Raw genomic sequence first — 13,566 nt, forward strand, 5'->3', positions numbered from 1 at the left:
ACGCTATGAAGTTTCGTTCCATCCCAATATTTGGATCCTGAAATTAAATGAACCACTAAGAGATGTGTTCACAAAGTACTCACCTGTGTATTGTCTCCTATGTACGATTAGGCTGTTAAAGGGGACCTCGTGAATGGCAATCTAGAAATCGATTAAAAAAACTGACGTTAGTAAAATGTTGAAATAAATGTATCTTGCAATTAGTAATGTAGATAAGCAAATTTTATGAAATAAGCAATCTTCAAAATCGTTTTATTAAAACAAATGTGTATATCGCAGCAGCAATTTGAATGTTTGTTTGTTATGTCCGGCGCGCGTTCAGTATTTAAAACATACAAATTATTGATTCTACTAACGAGTACCGTATACGCGCGGTTTCAAGTTTCACGAACACCATTTGACCGTCGCATTTGATGTTATTAATAGCTTGTCGTATGATATTCTTCCGCGACAACTAAAATTTCTTTTATTTTCTCTTGAATAATCACATAGAAGAAAAAGAAAATGGTCATTATACAAAAAAGGGTACACCTCACATTTTAGACCCTATACATTTTAGATATTTTATTGCGTTGGAACGAAAGTTGGTAGCGTTTGTTAATTAAAATTGAAAGCTAAAATTCAGATATTTATTCACAGATCTATTCAATAACATAATTTCCATTCTGTTCTATTACTTTTTGCCACTTTCGAGGTAACGTGTCCGCATCTGGAAGAGCGTCCGCGGCCGAGCTTTCGTCTCCCTTCCACGGGGCACGCTGTCCTTTGTCGAGGACTAAATAAATAGCCCTCCGAAAGCTTCGGAGGGTCTCTTTTGACTTTGTGATTCCTTCCTGTCAACTTTATCGAACTCCGCGCCGCGTTCTTTTACATTCGTCTTACCGAACCACGTGGTACGTTCTCTCGTGCGTTACTTTGTATTGTGCAAGTATAAAAGTTTAATAAAGGAAGTGGATTAAGATAACACGTTACTTACAGACTCAATCCCCTTCAGTGTCATTACTGCGAGGGAAGACTCAATACTCAATATGCTTCAATAAATATGTATAGGGAAAAGTTGTTCAGTATGCTGACCTTGACAATATACATATTTCAAGGTGAGCTGTACCCTTTTCTGCATAATTACAAAGAAAATGTACCCTTATTATACGCTTACATGCGTTTCAAGTATGAACTATCTGTACACAGAAATTACGCTTTTAGCTGGCCACGAATTTATTTTAGCGTCACGTACTTATCCGAGTTCCTATGTCAAATAAACGAACGTGCCGGGTGCTCGTATTCGTATTTCCCTCATACCTAACGGCTAACGCAAAAAGAAATGTACCGAGAACTGAGGAGTTTCTAGAATTCTCACCACCCATAACCGTTCTCTCGACTTTTAAATTGTGAGCACGTACGAAGAGACAGTAGTAACCAAAAGGCAAGCAAAATTCCGATAAACAGAAATTTTACTGTAATCGATGTAAATGTTATATGGTTTCTACCAGAGCTGAGCATTAATCAATTAATATTTTAATAATATTACACGATTAAAAAAGGTAATCATTGAAAAATGAACGATTGATTCAATCGATTGATGAAGTTAATCGTCAATCGTTGATTATAAAGAGAAATCATCGAAAAATCGGAGAGACTGATTTAATCAATTGTTGAAGTTAATCGCCACACGGTCTATCCATAAATTGTAATAAGGAGGGAGAGAGAAAGAGAGCGGAGACGGAGAATTGACAGAAATATATCTCAAGAAAAACTCAGTTTACATTTGTTTCAGTACAGTTTTGATCCCGTATTTCATTTCGAAATTTCAGCAGTCAATCATTAATCAATTATCCGATTGACGATTACAATTGAAAAGAATGTAATCGTTAACCGCAATTAACGATTGAAGTAGCAGTTTATTCATCAATCGTTGATTAAATTTTTGCCCAACTCTGGTTTCTATCAAGTATGGATGCTATGACATAGTTAATCCTTGTGTAGCCAACCTGGTATGCAGATACTGATTTACTGCGTTATTACCTCTAAAAATATTACAAAGTTTCTCTGAATGTCCATCCTGCGCTCGCTAATATGTATATTAATACAATTAAATACGAGAATTTGTTCAAATATGTTAAACACAAAAGGTTTTAAATAATCTATACATTTTGGTTGGCTACATAAGGATTAACTACATAATCTCTCATAATCGAGAGCTACATAAGCTCTCTTATTCGTTAAATTACGGGGATTCAATTAAATATTTCTGAAAGGTCATAAAGCAAACTGTAATGATTAATTTTAACTCATCCTCAAAGTTAAACTCTAGTTAAAAACAACACTATCCCAATATGATTTTCTCTGAGTTAGTACACTACCGGCCATTAAAGCAGAATAAAAATTTCTAACAGATCAATTGTAAGAAACTGCTCAAAGAACAGTTGATATATTGAAACTGTTTGTCGAAAAAATATATTAATTTTAAATAATTTATCCGGGAGAGCGCGAACGCAGTCCCGACTAACAAAAATTATACGTCCGAGATATCCACATTAGGGATATTCGCAAGGGTCAGCTCAACCGTAGTGCAATGGAAGAGCCTCACCCTGGAGGAACCGCCTTCGTGATCACGGTAACCTCTACGCCAGGTAAGTATGCTTTCCTTCGTTCGTGGACGGTATTTAACGGCTATACCGCATCATTTCAACTGCGAGAAACCGTTTCATCCTCTTGGCCATCTAGCGGCAGCTTCGCGAACCACTAGTTCGGAGCCAATAGTCTCTTATCCGTTCGGGACAAACCGATGAATTCTATGTCAAAATCAAACCACTTTTGATAGAAATGAGATAGAGCGATGATTTTTTTTTTAAATTAAAGCCGAGATATTGCAGAATATGGGAAAAATAGAGAGATTACGGTACGAACGTTTTTTAACCTTGAAAAGATTCATTAAACTTGCACAAGTTCAAGAAAATTGTGGTTTATCCACTACCACGCGCGGAAAAAATTCTTTTTTGACATGCTACACATCATTTCCTGTAGATTTCGTCACGCTGATTTCAAATGTGGCCGTAAAATTTGTCTACCATCTGAGGATTTTGCAAAACATCGACTTTTGTGGACAAAACTAATAAAATCATTTTTTCGTTGAAATGAATTGGTGACCCACTAGTTTGAAGGTATATTGTATTCTCGTATATAAAACACATTGTAAATAAACATGTTGGAAGTATTTGAACGTTTACTTGACGTATATCACTTGACGAACGATCACTTGACGTATCGCCGCGATTATCGCTGGCACTCCTTGTAGACTGTGCGTGACTGTAATGAAATTTAAATTTTATATCTATTTTCCATAATTATATTTTCATTTACAGAGGAAGTAAGGAAAGTATTTCATCTTTTTAACTTACTTCTCATAAAAATAAGAATAAGGTATCACCAGAAGATAAAAAATTCGTTGTTGAGAAGTATTGTAAGTTAGAAAGAGCCACCTGATTTTTTGGTTAAAAGCTTATAATTATGTCATAGTAATGAGAAGCTGATGCACGATAGCATTGTAGGATTAATCAACGAAACCATTTACATGATTACATTCATAAATATGTTATTTATTTACCGAAAAACGTGAAGTTATATAGTTTAACACAAAACGAACTGCGAAATTTCCATAAAGCCACACATTTCTTAAGTAGATAACATCAAGATTATCGAACATTTCTTTTATATTTACAAATTAATACTTAGTATAATTGCCATTTCTTCGAATAACGTCGAAAATTCGATTAGGCATTGATGAAATCAAAGTACGAAGAGTTTCTGCTTCGATGGATGTCCACTAGGGTGGACCTTACGCCTCCCCCTAAAATTGTGCCATTTTAGTAATCGCCAAGAACAACTACATAATAATTTGTATTCTTTCTTTAGGATTGTATCCTTTATTATTTTTCTATTCAGCGTTTCCCCAGTTGGAATTTTTCGTCCGCCGACGACGCTCTCGTCATTACCAAATATTTCAAATATAAAAATATTCCACAAAAATATTCGCGAATTGAACTATTTATAATTTTCCCGGTTATAATAGATTCAATCTCAATTTGGAAGGCTGTATTTGTGTGCTGCATCCTAACTGAGAAATTTCTGTTTTCTTTTTTTTATTTGTACAGAGTTTTAATAACAATTGTGAATGTGAAATTTGAACATGTACGTATACAACAAATTAATACTTCCTTGAAAGTGTTCTACTAAATTGTGGAATTTCGGGAAGTGCGAAACCCTTTCGTTATACTAGCGCCGACTATAATCGGTATTCACGGAGCTGTGTAATACGCGCATTTGCGAGTGCTAGCTATATAATCAGCGTCCACGTAACGAGCAGCAGATACTGATTAATTTACGCTCAGATAATAATTAATTCTGAAGCATTTCGTTTTATCCACATACATAACAGTACCTATTTACATGCTTTGCTATACCTGGACCCTAGAGCCAGAGTGTATCAAGTCCACTTTTTCGAAAAAATGGCGTTTCACATAATCCGTACATCAAATTTTCCACTTTTTCTGGTCGAAAAATTCTTTGTTTCTTCTATCTGATTTAGTTTTTAATATAATATTGTAAAAGTCCATGCCTTGTTCCGAGCCAAACAGTATAAAAGGGTGTTCGTATAATTTTATGGCTCCAGTACATTTTAAATACATAGGTGCTTTTTCCAGTATTAAGGGTGTAGATCCGCTTTCAAGCGAGAGTGTGGTGGCACACTCATATACGTGCACAGAATTGCAAGGGTCCGGCATTTAACAAACCACGTCTCGCTAAAGCACATTTGGGGCCCCTACGTAGTTACAATCGCCAGATGAAAGATCAATCTAGCGGGGACGTATCCTAATTTGGCGTACTTTTGCGTTTTGGAGGCGTAATTTGCATTATTCGGCAGAATGTAGCGGAGCCGCGAGAGGCATTGGGAGGCGCGACAGTGCTGCTACTGTCAAGAGACATACATTTTCTTAAATATCGAGAGATGTACGGTTCTAATAGAAAAAGTTGGAGGCAACCTCGCTAGCAGGGACACGTACAATGTCAATGCAACGTTTATTATGTTAAACCATACGTTTTTAAACACACAGTTTGTCAAATACAGAAGTACAAAAGCGAGGGTTCTGTGACGATACACTTCCGGTTCGAGCGCTGATAACTCTTTCTCACATTCAGTCACCGCGAGTCGTCGGTCACTGTAATCGGTAAAACAAAGGACGAGATCTTTCGTTCCAACCTAATAATTTATTGTTAAGATAACTGTTTCAATTTTTATTATCGTCCTCCGCCGTATCTACGGCACCGTATTATAAATGATTATTATTATTCTATGTACTATAAAAATTGAAACAGTTATCTTAACAATAAATCAATGCTTCTAATTGATTATAAAAAATCAGGTCGTTCGGTACAATTATAAAAAAGTTATTCTGTCTTAAAGGGCGATCGAATACTTTCGTGGCTCACACTGTATGTCTACACAATAATTATTGTGCCACAATGATTAAATTGTAGCCCTTGGTATCTCGCAAGTTGTCAATAAAATCTTGTTACATATATCTCTGAAAATAACAGAGATATTTTAGTTGGACAAAGTTATTGCCCCACCATATACAAAGAATGTTTACCTAATAAACAAGCTGGTAGTACAAGAGATAAAGCAGTCTTCCTCTACCGTATTGCCATCTCATTGAAGAAAAAGGTCAAGGTAGTAAGTATAAATAAATTTAAAAATAATTCATTGCACGCCGGCCTTTTTAACGGAACACGTGCGACGTGTGTTAATTGAAGGGTGGTACAGTCGATGGCAATGAAATTAAATGAATTACCGTGCCATAATATTTGACAGAGATCTTCAAACTATTTCCCTCCATTAACCCAGATTCTTATTCCTCTTGTAGAACGGTAATAATTTCGTTCTCGTACGGCTTCCTGAATATTTTCATCGGCTATATACATATTTCCATAAATACGTGGAAGGGTTCTACAGAAATATAACGTTGCTTCTTTCCATTTTTTCATACGCATGCACATGTTATACGTTGGAAAACGTTCGACCTCCACGTCAGTTTTTATTAAATAAATATCCAAATTCGATATTATTTCAATGAACCATATCAAATGAATTGCAGCTAGTAGACAATTTCTTTCATGATAAAGCTCTTTATAAAGAAATGTCTCTGATATAACCTTTTTTCTTTCATTTCATCGACTGCGAACCGCGATATAAATATCTTATCTTCCCAATTGTTTTTAATGTCTTCGAATTCTGTAATTGTTATAATTCAGATAAAAGAAAAGAAAATCCAAATGTGTAAAGGGTGCCGGGTACGATGTCGAAAAGTGCCACCAAACCAAATTGATTTTTAGTCAGAGCATTCCTACCACAAACATTGCCAGTGCGTCAACACCATGCATCTTAGTTTAGGTAATATCACCTTTCAATTTCTTTCTATTCAAAATTCAGTCCATTCGCGACACAAACACACTTGTAAACACACTTGTAACACATATATTTGTGTTCTTTGATAGTTAACTCAAATTCATTAAACCCATAATTATTGTCCAATATCCTAATCAAGTAATTGAACGTCCCCACATGACACAATCTTACCGCTCGGATTGTATCAATTAAATTATACTAGTTACGAGGCTTACTAATTATCCTAGCGATTCCCTGATTAAGCATCAGGTTCTTTCGTGACATTCCAATTGTCCAAACAGAGATTTATCCGACCTAGCGGCTCCCCAATTTCGCATTGGATTCGTCCGCATCCTAACAGCTCCCTGATTTCGCATCAGGTTCGTCTGTGCTATCATACAACCTCCTAACAGCTCCCCGGTTTTGCATCGGGTTCGTCTGCGTTTGACTCCATTCCTAGATGCTCTCTGACTTCGCGCGCGTCAGGTTCGTCCTCACTGTCTATAATCCTAGCGGCTCCCCAATTTCGCATTGGGTTCGTCCGCGTTCTTTAACTAACAAATTGATATCATATTCCTAGGGGGTTACAACCCTTCGCCGCCAACTCGTGCTGCTCGCGGCCCTGGCTCGTAACACACGTAATACGTAATTTACTTGACTGTGAATGAAACAAAGTTTCAAACGCGTATAAAAAAAAAACAACAATTTATTTCAAATTGTCAAGTATAAATTGTCATGCATAAAAACATAAGTCCTTGCTGTTCCAACAATAATAATATTTAATTAATTATAATAACGTATTTTTAAATTAATAATAATAATGACAACAACATATCTAAATTAATAAAAATAAAAACAACAATTTATAGTATCATTAAAAATACGCTTGAACGCTGTAAACAAGTTTTAAAATATGCATCACGGATGAACTGGTTTGGCGCGCGGCATTCTCGCGTAACTGCAATATTTTTCTCAGACGTGAGCAGCTTCATCCAAAAAATTATGCGATGTTAATTAAAAAGTTAGCCACGAATACGTATTACACATTTAAGAATTTCCAATTAAGGAAACCGAAAAAAAATCCCTCTCCTTCACGGAAGTATGATACTTGATATTTTGTTTATACGCTTTATCGTCAAAGCTTCTCTTGTACTTCTGCTTTCATTTGAAAATCAACCTTGACTTTTAAGCTTTAGATCCATAAAGTTTCGCTTCATAGACAAATATAGTAAGTGCATGGCAACGGCTAAATGTCTATGCTCATGTTCTTCAGCTGTGACGCGCACAACCAATTTTTCTGTCAACTAAGCGTACTGCAATTGACCTGTTTCCTACATATAGTGTTGACAAAAACTATTTACAAAAACAGTACACAGGGTGTTCGAAAAATGTCGGAAAACCTTGAAAGGGTTAGGGCCTGACATGATTCGAAGTAACTTTTTCCTTTACGAAAATGTTCTCCGCGGTTCTGTTAGGAAGTTATTAACGAAAAACGCGAACCAATCAGAGTGCGGTTACAGCTGAGTGTGGCGTTGGAATTGGCCGAGCCGGAATCCGTCCGCAGTAGCCGCGCTCCGATTGGTCCGTCCTCTCTCTCCTCTCTTTTTCGGTAATAATTCCTTAACAAAGCCGCGGAGAGAACAATTTCACAAAGGAAAAAGTTACTTCAAATCACTTCAGAAACCACCCTTCTCAAGGTTTTCCGAACACCCTGTAGAAGAAGATACCCTTATTGTATTTATCGCGCAGGAAATAAATTGAAGTACTGTCACGAAAATTTATTCCTAATCAAAGGATATATGTAGTAGTAGTAGTAGTAGTAGTATTTATTTATTTCAGCCTCGCGGCCAAGAAATTGGACTTGGATTACAAATCTCTAAGTCATTCATCCCTCTATTCCTCCATCCATCCATTCCTCCACTCATCCATCCATATCCCATGCCACAACAAATGTCTTCTTGTTTATAATCTATGTTGGTCAATCTAACTGTCCCCCCGTTAATTTTGCCTCTCTCTCTTTCCTTTTGATTATTTCATTCCTTTTTTTCTCTATACTCCTAAGCCATTCTACTGTTTCTCCCACCCTTTCCTCCTGTACTATCTTTTCTATACTTATGTTAATTCTTTCCACCCCTCCACAGTCTTCTGCCAGGTGCTTTAATTTCCCCAGGTGTCTCTCACATATCCCGCACATTCTCTCTTCCTCCTTTCTCCAATATTTGTTCCCTTCTTCTATATTTCCACATCTTGCTCCCGCCATTAGGCTCTGACTGTCTCCTTCTCCTTTCTCCTCTAGATACTTTGGTACCCTAGCTTCATATATATATTTATATCTATCACAGAACTTCAAAGGATATATGTAATTGCTCCAAAACCAAATTGGTTGTTGATCAGACCATTCGATAGGGCTCTCAAAGAAAACCCTCTGTAACAAGTTTTAAGTCGGTACCCCTACCACAAGGGTAGTTACAGGATGAGCACGGTTTAATCAATTGTGCTCTATTTCTTCTTTTCTGCTCAACAAAAAATTACGTAAAAATTTATGAACATTCTACCTAATAGCACACACGACAGTGAATTATTTCAGAATTTCTAGTTGCAAAATCGATTTATAAAAAAATCCAAAAGCATAGAATTCCCGGTTTTATATCGAAGTTTTCAGTGTTCCATGTTTGTATTAGGTCTTCATTACATTAGAGCTTCATTTAAGAAACAAAACGAAAAAGTATATTAATCAAAATATTGTTCATCGTTAGCGATGACTTTTCCCCATCTTTCGGGCAGCAAGCGAATTCCGTGACGAAAGAATGAGTCATCTTTGGAGGTTATCCAATCAGAGATCCATTTTTCGTAAGAATTAAATCGTTCCTCAGCAAGTGCGTGTGCCATCGACCAAAACAAGTGATAGTCAAAAGGGGCACAGTCTCGCTAGTAAGCCGCATGGGGTAGCATTTCCCAGCGAAGTGCTTCTAACGTTCCTTTCACAACTTTTGTGACGTTTCGCAAGCAGAATTTCGCAGGTGGTTTTTCGCTTCTCAATGTCTCTTGGCTTGAGTTCATATGAAACCCACTTTCCTTCCTTGTAGATCTTTCCCAAGGCTTTTAAACGATCGGAAATGACAGATTGAGCACAATTTCACGCTTTTCTGCAATTTGTTTTTGCGTTTGACATGGATCTTCACCCACCAATGCCTGCAATTCTTCGTCTTCGAATACTCGTGGCCGTCCAGAACGCTCTTTGTCCTCCACAGTAAAATCACCATTTTTAAAGCGTCGAAACCATTCTCTACATGTTTTGTCGGAAACAGCATTATCGCCATAAACATCTACAATCATTCGATGAGCTTCAGCTGCAGTTTTCTTCCAATTGAAGCAAAAGATTAACACTTCGCGCAAATGACGCTTATTCGGCTCAAATTCCGACATTTTCAATGTAGAAGAAACCGACGTTATTGATGCAAGCGTATATTGTTATGTATTGAATTTTATTGAAAGATGTCCAAACTAAAAAGTTAACATTATTTATTAACGACAGTTCAAGCTACAGCTACTCGACACTAAACGGACCGACCATTCCGATTGGCCTAATACAATTATGTTTGTTGTGTCTCGTTGTCATTATTATTAATGGATATTTTCTCAGATTTTTTGGTTTATGCGAACATGTTTACAACAATTGTAAATCTCCAAACATTAAAAGGAAATGTATGTATACACTATGAAGAATGTCACGCGCAGGCGATATAGTTTTAAGTAAGATTTGGTCATGACGAGCGTGTAGCGGCGCGCACGAAAAAAAATGTAAAGACGAGCGTCGCAGTTTTCGTAGAACGTCCAGTTGTAAATAGCTAGAGAGAGCACAACGGCTATCGATTAACGTATTTTGTTCATTTTAATCTAGTCACATTAAAATAAAGTCACATTATTGCCGATACATTATTGGGAGTCAATTCACCAAAATTCGATCCTACACATATCCACATATGCATATTATAAAATCTACGGTCTAAATCGCTGGCAGCTGTGACAAAAATAATACGGGGAGGGATGGCATGTATGTATAAATAATATGTTCCAATTAAGGAGTAGATTGCTCCAGGAAATTTCGGCAAATTAATCTAGAATCAGTGTGCATGCTCAATATCTCTAATTGGTTTCGATAAATGAAAAAGCATCTGACTGTGCCAGTTTCAGAGCAGAACAGAAAGGTCAAGGAAACAGCAATCGTAATCCAAATGCTCTCCGTTTCAACCGAGATGGAAGGGGAAATAATGAAAAATTTTAATTCGCCGTTCCTTAATTAGTGCCAAAAACGTTCCGCTTGGATAACAATCAAAACAAGGTCTACATCGCGAGGGCTCACTGTGAAATAGTGCCAAGATGGTTGATTTAGAGATTTAGTGGAGAGGATTGTGCAACTGGCAATCGCTGCAAGATATATGTATATCTTCACTTGGATCGTTACCATCTTTCCATACCTCGTGCTTTTAGAATTTAGAAAGTGGTAACTGCAGAAAGACGCTTGTTAGAGAACATCCCTACACGCATATTTTTGACCTCGTAACGGGGCCACAGAAATCTTTAATCTAACGACGTATTATGTATAAAATTACTAACTCGTATTAACGCTTTTCTGAATATGTGAATATGTCACCAAAATTATAAACTCTCTAACACCCCAACCAAATTGATCATTTCCAAATTTCTTCACACTCTGAGGCAAGTGTCAAGTCGATACCCCTACCACAAGGATCGTTATTTTATTAACTATTTCATCTGTTCTGCTCATCAAAAAAATACGAAAAAATTCATGAACATTCTACCTGATAGCACACACGACTGTGAATTTTTTCCGAATTTTTCACTACAAAATCGATTTTTAAAAATTCCAGGAACTGCTGATTTTATCAGCAGGATAAGAGAAATCACGGAGAGACTGATTTTCGACCTGATGTCGACATATTGGGTTGAAACTGGGTACATACAAAGTATTTTCTTTGAATAAGCTATCGAATGGCCTATTGCAAGTTCAATTTGATTTAGGTTTGCAGGCACTTTTCACCTCGGTTATACCCTTTAAGCAGACTTAATTAAGTCAGTGTCCAAAACTGTTAAACGAACACTAACATCGAATGTCGGAGTGTCGCTGCATCGAACGTAAAATTAGAAAATATGTCAAGTCTGTAATTACTTGCACATCCTAGATATTATTCTGTTATTTATTTAAATAGATATTCACTGCGTTTAATAAAATGATTTAATTATGCGAATTTAAAGCGCGTCACGTACCGGAGAATACCGTAGCTGCTCGATGCATTTAAAAGCGTACCTATAGTATGTATATGAACAGAATTAGCATACAAAGAGGTCCAAATTTATTATGTGTTTCTTCCAAGTTAAAGGCACGCTGCGCGCACGATTCTTCTTTTAGATACCGGTCTAGACATTCCTAAAGACAGTGCAATCGCAATAATTCGCTATTTATAGATTGAGGGAATTCATCGTTTCGTTAATTGTAACGTAACTGATCTAGTCGGGGCCATTATGCATGTATAGCTTCTAAAAATTGTAAAAAATGCTGAAAAATAACATTTGACAGAAATTAGCACGATTTTGATTATTGATTTCAGAATCTACAAAGACTATTACTGCTGAAAACAATATTTTATTTGTCTAATAATCATTTCTTATTTTCCTAATATTTGAAATTGTTAACTACTTACTTCACTGTATTGTGTTCACTGTATTTCGCTAATCATAGAAGTAATCATATTGATTTATTTATTTGTGTCTTCCACTAAACACTTCGATTAAAGTGACCAAGTGGTGATTAAACGAAATTTAACATAATTAAAATGGCAAAATGGACGGTTCTCCAGAGTAAATGTAACGCAGGGTGCACTTTAAGCAACAAATGTACAATGAGATATAATTGCATTCACTGCCAAAGAGACTTCACGGTGGGTCAAGTACTCTGAATAAAATCAGGTGTAGAAAGTACGTGGTGATGAATAGAAGCAAATTCAAGAATTCTTGAAAAGTCTTAAACAGCCTTTACGATAGTAACGAATACTTCAGTGAATTATATAGCAAATTATATTAGATGATTGCATAAGTTCGTGCCCGATTTGAAAATAAAATTCAGTGGTTAACCTCTAAAGAATACAGCTTTATTAATAAAAAGATTATATTAAAACATGGTATTATCACGATGATTCGATTTGCTTTCGTTTTTGAAATATCGAGGTGGCACTGGCGCAAACCACAAAATGACACAGCCGTGTTCCAGATGGACGAATATTGTTTGTATAATATTGTATCGTATATTCATTTGGAATGGCATTCATTACATTAGCATACTGATATTTCCAGTACGTATGGTTGACAATGGGTATTTTGAGTCTCTGTGCAGTGTGCACGCAAGTAAATAGTGCTCTTATCGTTCGCATGTTCTGCGTATGCATAGTAGATTTAAGGGGACACCATCTATCTAATACAGTAGAGCGTCAATTATCCATACTGATTGGGAGCGAGGTGGTTAGGATAATCGAACAGTTCGTATAATGAACCATGCATGTACTTACCCATTTTTTACGATAGAAATTACACCTAACACCGTACTCATTAATCAAAGGGTATTGTATAACCGAATAACGGGGGGATGTTGCCCTTAAACTGATTTGCACCGTTGGATAGCTTACCAACAAAAAGAAACACTTTCCACTCAGTTTCAACTCTACAAGGTGATTCAGTTAAATGTGCATACTATGTAAATGACTTGTAAACTATTTGGTATATAAGAAAATGGTTAGAAATGAAAATAGTACAGTTTCAAGAGTAGCATACAAGCAGAGATGGGCAGATTCGTATTCGTAAATTCGAATCCGAATTTGATTCACAGCACCTTAACGTGTCAATCCGAATACGAATACATTCGTATTCAAAAGTGTGAATTCGAATAGATTCATATTTGCAAGTGTGAATCCAAATCATTTCGGATTCACATCTATGAATACGAATCCATTTGGATTCACACTTGGATTCACTGAAAAATTCAATTCAAAAGGCCAATTTTGGGTGTTAGCGAATTTTCGGATGTATATTTATTGGTGTCAATCTAAGTA

The 13,566-nt window shown here is 36.3% G+C and overlaps 1 protein-coding gene and 1 non-coding gene across 2 annotated transcripts in view; both read right to left on the minus strand.

The window, feature by feature from the left end:
- Nca (neurocalcin homolog) overlaps positions 1 to 13,566 on the minus strand; it is a 240,375-nt gene that overhangs the window by 213,090 nt on the left and 13,719 nt on the right. The window lies entirely within an intron of this gene.
- On the minus strand, positions 2,477 to 2,638 carry LOC143216677 (U1 spliceosomal RNA). The gene has a single exon (XR_013010600.1). It is a non-coding gene; the product is annotated as a U1 spliceosomal RNA (small nuclear RNA).

The sequence above is a fragment of the Lasioglossum baleicum genome, chromosome 15, assembly GCF_051020765.1.
Source record: "Lasioglossum baleicum chromosome 15, iyLasBale1, whole genome shotgun sequence".
In the NCBI taxonomy this organism is placed as follows: Eukaryota; Metazoa; Arthropoda; class Insecta; order Hymenoptera; family Halictidae; genus Lasioglossum; species Lasioglossum baleicum.